Source organism: Cinclus cinclus, chromosome 3 (genome assembly GCF_963662255.1).
Source record: "Cinclus cinclus chromosome 3, bCinCin1.1, whole genome shotgun sequence".
NCBI classification, from domain to species: domain Eukaryota; kingdom Metazoa; phylum Chordata; class Aves; order Passeriformes; family Cinclidae; genus Cinclus; species Cinclus cinclus.
This window is the reverse complement of record NC_085048.1, coordinates 56384262-56391090: the sequence shown is the minus strand read 5'-3', so window position 1 is coordinate 56391090 and position 6829 is coordinate 56384262.

Genomic DNA, 6829 nt, shown 5'->3' with positions numbered 1-6829 from the left:
CTGAGACTTCAGGATGATTTCAGGTTGTATGTATTTTTAATATATGTATTTGATATGTGTCTAGGGTTGTGTTAGTGGGGTTGGGAATCACAAGGCTTGGTTTCATTCAGAAGTCTAAGACAAGCTTTGAAAATGACATCTCACCTTTCCCAAGCTCTACTGGTCCTGTTTTAAAAACAATGTGAATGCTTTTTCCATGCTGTAGTGCTGAAGAACTGCCCAAGCTAAGACCCTACTTTGTTCTACTTGAAATGTTCCAAACCAGAAGTAATGACTGATGTCTTGTGAATTGCCCAGTTGCCCAAAGCTAAATGTATGCAGAAACAAAATTGCTGTCTTTACAAAGAAACAAAACCATAAGAAAATGAAATTAACCAAAAAGCTCTTCTATGATAGTGCAGCAACAATATTGAAAAACTGGAAAGTCGAAACCTTAAACAGCAATATTAGCAGGCCAAATTTCCATGTTAGATGTGTACAGTGATGTATTATTTTGTTTGCAATGTGGTGAGTGTTCTGCCAGGGCACTGAGTTCTTTTCTTCACACTTAACAGCTACTAATCCAGTTCACCAAGAGCCTGACTGCATGTTTAAATGGAAGTCAGGGGACTGAATGCCCAGTGGGCACTGTACGTATTTTCATGGAAGCCCTTCCCAGTCAGGTCAGAGCTACTGGGTTTCAGTTGCTGAGCACAAATTTATTGCCACAAGATGTCTCTGACCGTCTGTGCTCCTCATCTGCCCTCCCAGCAAGTCAGCCCCCAGTGCAGGATGTTCCATGCCCCTTGGAAGTGCTGAGGGCCAGACACCTCTGCAAACACACTTTCTTTCTTTCCTCTGCAAAAACCGCTGTTTAAATTGCCCTCAGGGAGGGATGACGAGTGGTACGAGACACTGTGGGATTCTGGTTGTGTTTGGTATCACATCGTGCAGGCTGGCTGCGGGGAAACCCGCAGCTGATGATGTGACGTGGGAATGAGTGTGAAACCTTGGAGGAATGGAAACAGATTTCAAACCTCTACTTGAGTGAAATTATAAGAGAAATGTCTCTGAACTGGCCTAAGTCTTTCCTTGTGGTGGTGACAAGCCAGCTGTCCCATGTTATGCTTGCACAGGGTAGTCACAGGCAACATGGTGTGGACACAGCTGTGCCTGCACAGCAGCACAGTGGGAGTGTGTCTGGAAGAGGATGGCGTCCACACTCCCACTGGGAGTGGAGGGAAGGAACCACCCATGTGTGTGTCAGCAGAAGGAAGGGAGAAGGAAATGCAAGAAAAAACAAGATTTTTTTTTTTCTAATACCATCAGGGGAGAGGAAGGATTCAGGCTAGTGAAGAGAGCTGAAGTGAGAGCTCAGATAACTGATGGACCTTGGGGTCTGGTGGGTGTAAGCATCAGAGTATCTGATGAGTTAGTATGGATGTTTCTGAAATAAGGTGCTGTGTTTGAAGACAGGGGAATTATTTTTAGCACATGCCTACCATTCTACCTGTTGCTTTCCTTTGGAAGAAGCAGGAGTTTTCTTAGGACTGGACCCTTACACAACAAGCTGCTAGTAATTGTAGTAAGGGTGGCAGAAGCAAAGCCTATGAATCCAAGCATAAGAGCCTCATAAAATTAGACATAGAGTTTGCAAGAGTTTTGGCAATATGAAGTGAACCATTTGGCTTTTTCAGCAGTTGGATCTTTTGCAAATACATTTTTTCTCTGCTTGTGCTGTAGAAACATATTTTTAAAACCCCCGAACTTTTGTTATTTTTGCAAGTAGTCCCTATAAAAACTGAGAAGGCAAATAGTGGAACTTCGGAATGTCTGTAGGAGCTTTTGAGTAATTTGGGGTCCCTTTGTATGGAAGGAAATCACTATGTTTCAGGAAGCTTTGCAGCTTCAGCAAAATGTTTGTGCTACTGAGTGGTAGCAGATGGCCAACCCACAAAACGGTAGCAAGTTGCTTAAGCTACTTGTAAAATAGTGCAAATTTCCTTGCCTTGCTCTTAGCAGCCAGCCTTTGTTTGAGGGATCCAAGCTTGGACCTTGTCTCTGCTGTTGCTGCAGGGCTGCTTCCCCAGCACTGGCTACACAGAACATCTAGATTCAGGCTGCCCATAACTCTGTTGGTAATCTGTCCTTGCCATGCAGATCTGGTGGAAACCCTCTGACAGTAGAGGATACCACTGCCACAGAAGTAAGGGTTGGTTTTCATCAGAAACTCAGGTTTGAAGAGAGGGAGTATTTTTGCTCATCACCACATCATTATAGGTCACCACTGTTGGTGGTGGGTGGGTCAGAGCTCACAAAGTGGGCAATGCTCTGAGCTGCACCAGCCAGCTTGGTGTCACAGGTCACCTAGCAGCAGTCAGAGTGTGGGCTGCAACCATACACCCTTCCACTGCATCCTTGCTTCCAAATCTTCCAAACACTTTGGGTGTTCAAACACCAAACATGAATAGCATAAAATAGGAGTCCATGTACATAGCTCTAGCAGGCTGCTAGCTATGGCATGTTAAAGACTCTGAAAGTCCTTCCTGAGGCTCGCTCTCCTGATTTTTTCAGAGGCTTTGTTAACAGGAAGGATTGATTTTCTTCCCCAGAGGCTCCTTTTGCTGTACATACCATTGATCAGGGATATTCTGTGCTCTGTGGAGAGAAGCTGCAAGTCTTGAACCTCAACATTGGAGAGCAAGCCAAAGTAGATATGTATATTTTCAGTTCTAGATATCCCTGGGCTAACCCAAGGAAAATGGCATAAATTCTCTTTTACAAACCTGCAGAGCTGTGACTGCATCTTTTTTAAATGTTCAGATGCTTTTCAAGGTTATTAATTGGGTAAAATCTTTGCCAGCTGTCCCAGTACTTGACAAATCATGATGGGGCAAATCCAAGTGGCTGCTGTCATGTGTGCCAGTTGTGTCTGCTCAACTATGATAGAACTGTTTTTAATGTGTGAAACAGCCCAGGGTTTGCATGAAGACATTGCTTTGAATATGACTGCAGGAAGTTGCTCTTTGGAAAAGAAGTGAAGTAATAAAATAATTTATCAGTAATGAAGATCTGTGCCTATCTGAGCCCAACCTAATACAGAGCTCCAAAGAATAGTGATCATAGTACTCTGTCCATTTCCCTGGCATGTACTTTATCTAGAATCTTTGAGTTTTGCACTTTGGGAGCCTTGGAGGCTGCACCACCAGCTTCCCTTTTAGGGTGCAAAGCTACGTGTGTACTTTTTGAAAGAACTTTTGCAATAAATAATATGGAATAAAGTTAGTCAGAAGAATCAGAGCAGGTATTACGCAGAGAAATGAATAGTGAACTGTTTTATATTAGAGATAGATAAATAATATTTTAGTGGTTTTTATTTGCATTTTCCATTAAGACAAAGCAGAAAAGGCTATGTTATTTTAAGATTTATGTTTTCCAGTCTCTGTAAAGAAACTTAATCTCTGAGAGCTGCTAATGAAAGAGCAGAGACTAATGTTGAATCTGAGTTTTGTTCTTAGCAAAGCTGCACCTTGGGAAACTAACTTTCCTGATTTATAAAAGGCTTTGAAATATGAAATAAAAATGGAGAGTTCTAAATTTTATTTTGCTTCAATGCATGATGAAGCTTGAATTCCTGCTCTCTGACTTTGTGAGTCTGAGGCATTTTTGGCAGTTTTGAATGGAAAGTTGAACATACACTTCAACTAGAGATGGAGTGGAAAGACTTTACATAAACATATGACTCTCCAGTAGATAAAAAAATCTGTGCCATTTCCCTGGGTAAGGGAGCAAATTTATCTATATTGAGGTGGTTTCGGAGAGAGGTGCAAACCAATCACCCCAAATAAGTAGCATGCTTGAGGATGATTTGAAGTCTGTGATATACATAAAGAAATGAACTAAAAGCAGAGCTACAGCATCCAGATTGCCAATGCTTTGAATTCAAACCCAGTCTTCATTTCAGGAGTATCTTACTGATAATTTTCTTCCTTTTTTTTTTTTTTTTTCATTTTTTTGCGTAAGTGAAAATCAGTTTTCTGAAATTTTCAAAATCCTAGATTTTTCAATAGCAGTTGAAGCCATTAGTTTTTTGGGGTTTTTTTACTTGTTATGGCTTGGTTAACACTTGTTGCTGTGTCCACAAATGACTGATGTAATTCTCTTGCTAAGTGTTAAAATGGCTGAGATTAACAGGTTTTTCAGGGGATGTGAAGGTGACTGAGAGTTGTCCCTTTCCTCCCACAGCCTGCCACAAACCAATACAGAGTTGGCTGTCGGCTACCATTTGTCTCCCACTTTAAGGATGGGCCATGAAACATCCCAGCAACCCACAGCTGAGAGAAATTTGGAAAGAAATTGGGTGTTTGGATAGAAGCGTATAATTAAAATTATAATTCTCAGATAAAGTGGATAATACAAAGAAAGCATGTGAAGATTTGTGCTTTATGGATGTTGGTAACCCCTGCCTGATGAGATTGGAGTGAAAGGTGGTGCAGAAAGAGAACTGTGCTTCCTGGTGTGACTTCCCCTAAGCCTAGTCCATATCTTCCATCAGGATAATTACATACAATGTTTTCTTCAGCTTTGAATGAGCAGGGCCTCATTCTTCGCTTGACTGCTTCTATAACGTGCCACTGGTTTTAATGAGATTGCACAGATATGAAAGGAGAGCGATGGAGTGATGATTTAGGTTCATAAGAAATGATCCAGGTGCACAGCATAAAGATGCTGACATGGTTTAGTTAGCCTCCTAATGAGCAGTGCAATTTTAATAGGTGTGTTTTCCTTACTGGAGATCTATGGCCATAGTTGTGGGGAGCAGGACAGAGGTTGGCTCACAGAAGCGCATGCTCTGCCTCTGACTTGTGTCCCCTGCCAACCCAGTTCAAAGAGGGAGCAGTGGTGGAGGGGATGCCTGACAGCCTAGAAACAATACTTGTTTTTTTACTGCCTCACCTGTGGGCATCCTTTGAGGTCCAGCTAGAGGGAAATAAGCTGTCTGATCTACAAGCCTGTGTGTGAGGTGACAGTAAATGTGAATAAGCTGCAGTGCAGTAACTCACACACCCAGGACCCATGTCCAGTCTGGGCAGAGCAGCATTGTGCAAGCTCCATGCTGGTGTTAGTGCTGGAGAGAAGGGCTTTTGTGGGCTTGTAATCCTGTCATCCTTCCCATTTAGCCATACCTAGATACCTGTGGGCATCAGCTGTATTTGGAGTTTCACCTTCAACTTAAAGGAAGCTCTACATGTATTTCCTCATGTGGAAACTAAATATTTCCGCGGTGGTAGCTTCACAGAATATGAGAAAGCCACTGAGACTAAGTCAGTCTGAGTATTGTCTTATTCCAGGTTTTCATGAAACTAGAGTAAACTTCAGTTAAATGGAGAAGTGCTAGCAGCTGATGTTATTTCTTCTTATTGCCATGGGGCATTTTACTATGTGCATTTGTATCGGCAGTCCATTCTTTGTCATAGAAACACACGTAGAGATTGTGTCTCAGAGGTGGCAGCTCTCAGTGTGGGAGTCAGTATCCTTTACAAGCGGGATAATATCCATCCTGGTGTGAGTTTTCTGTTGTCTTCATGCCACCCTATCAGCTGCTGTCATGGACAAAATTGCCAGGTTGTTAGAGGAGAGTAAGAATGCTCATCATGTGTTGTGCATGGCTCTGCCTGGGTTCCAAGTGGCACTTAGAGTATCCCCATGCCTTTGACAGCCTTTGAAATGTTTGAGGGTCAGGCAGTAGACTGGGGTAGTGCAAGTAAAGGGAAAATCCTACTCTGCAGGAGTTGGCATGGAAGAGCCTGTTGAAACCCATTAGTTTTTCCCAGGCACCAGTGACAGATGGATGCATGAGTGCCCTTTGGTCTGCCCTCAAGAGCCATGGAGTTGCTTGGGGGAATCCTGCTGCCTTTGGAATCTCTCAGGGATTTCTTCTCCTACCTTCTCCTGCAGACAGAGAGAGCAATATGAACTTGCTTAAAACTTCAGACTGATTAAGCTGTGTTTCCAGGGCCAGTGCTGTTAAAGGCCCCAGCCTTTAGAGGAGACTGTGATGAGAGTGTCAGGATGTTGCAGGTGGAAGTCAGGGATGTCCCAGGGAAGATGTGGCTTCCAAGTATTCAGGACTGTGTTGAGGGTATATCTTCTGGGCTGTCCACTTCCCTTAAATGGACAGGTTTTTTTCATTACCTTCTTTGACAACAAAAATACATATCAAAAAGTAGTATGAGTCAGGTGTCCCTAATTTTAAAGAGGAAACTAACCAAAATTTTAGGTCTGTTAGGTTTGTGGCAATGTTATGTTTGCTCTTAACTTTCCTGACATGGTTTTGATGTAGTGTGTGCTTAATCTTAGACTGTTAGAAACAAAGAAGTTACTGCAGTTTGTAGTAAATAAAAACCACAAATATGAAAACAAGATCAAAGTGTAGTGAAAACAATGTGGTGACTACAGTCATGAACATGGTGTGGAAAGACACTGATTTTGAAGGGGATGTTTCATTCCTGACAATTTCTTGCCATGGCATGAGTTGCTTTGTGCGGTGGGTTAATTTTCTCATTTTCTCAGGTAAGTTTCCTTCCAGTCACTGAATGTGTGACTAGGGCTAGAGGACAGTCTGTACAAGGATTATCTAGAGGAAAACAAGCTCAGCTCTAACTTTATCCTGTGCTTTTGTCATGTTTGTGATTGCAGTCAGATTAAATTCAGACTGCGCCATTTAAAGCAGTCTCAGGCTCAGATTTATTTCAGAAACAGGGCTTAAGATGGTGTAGGTTGATATTTGTGCTATTTCTACAATCGAATGCCCAGTGAAGCAAAGAAATATGAGTTTCTTGCACACTAG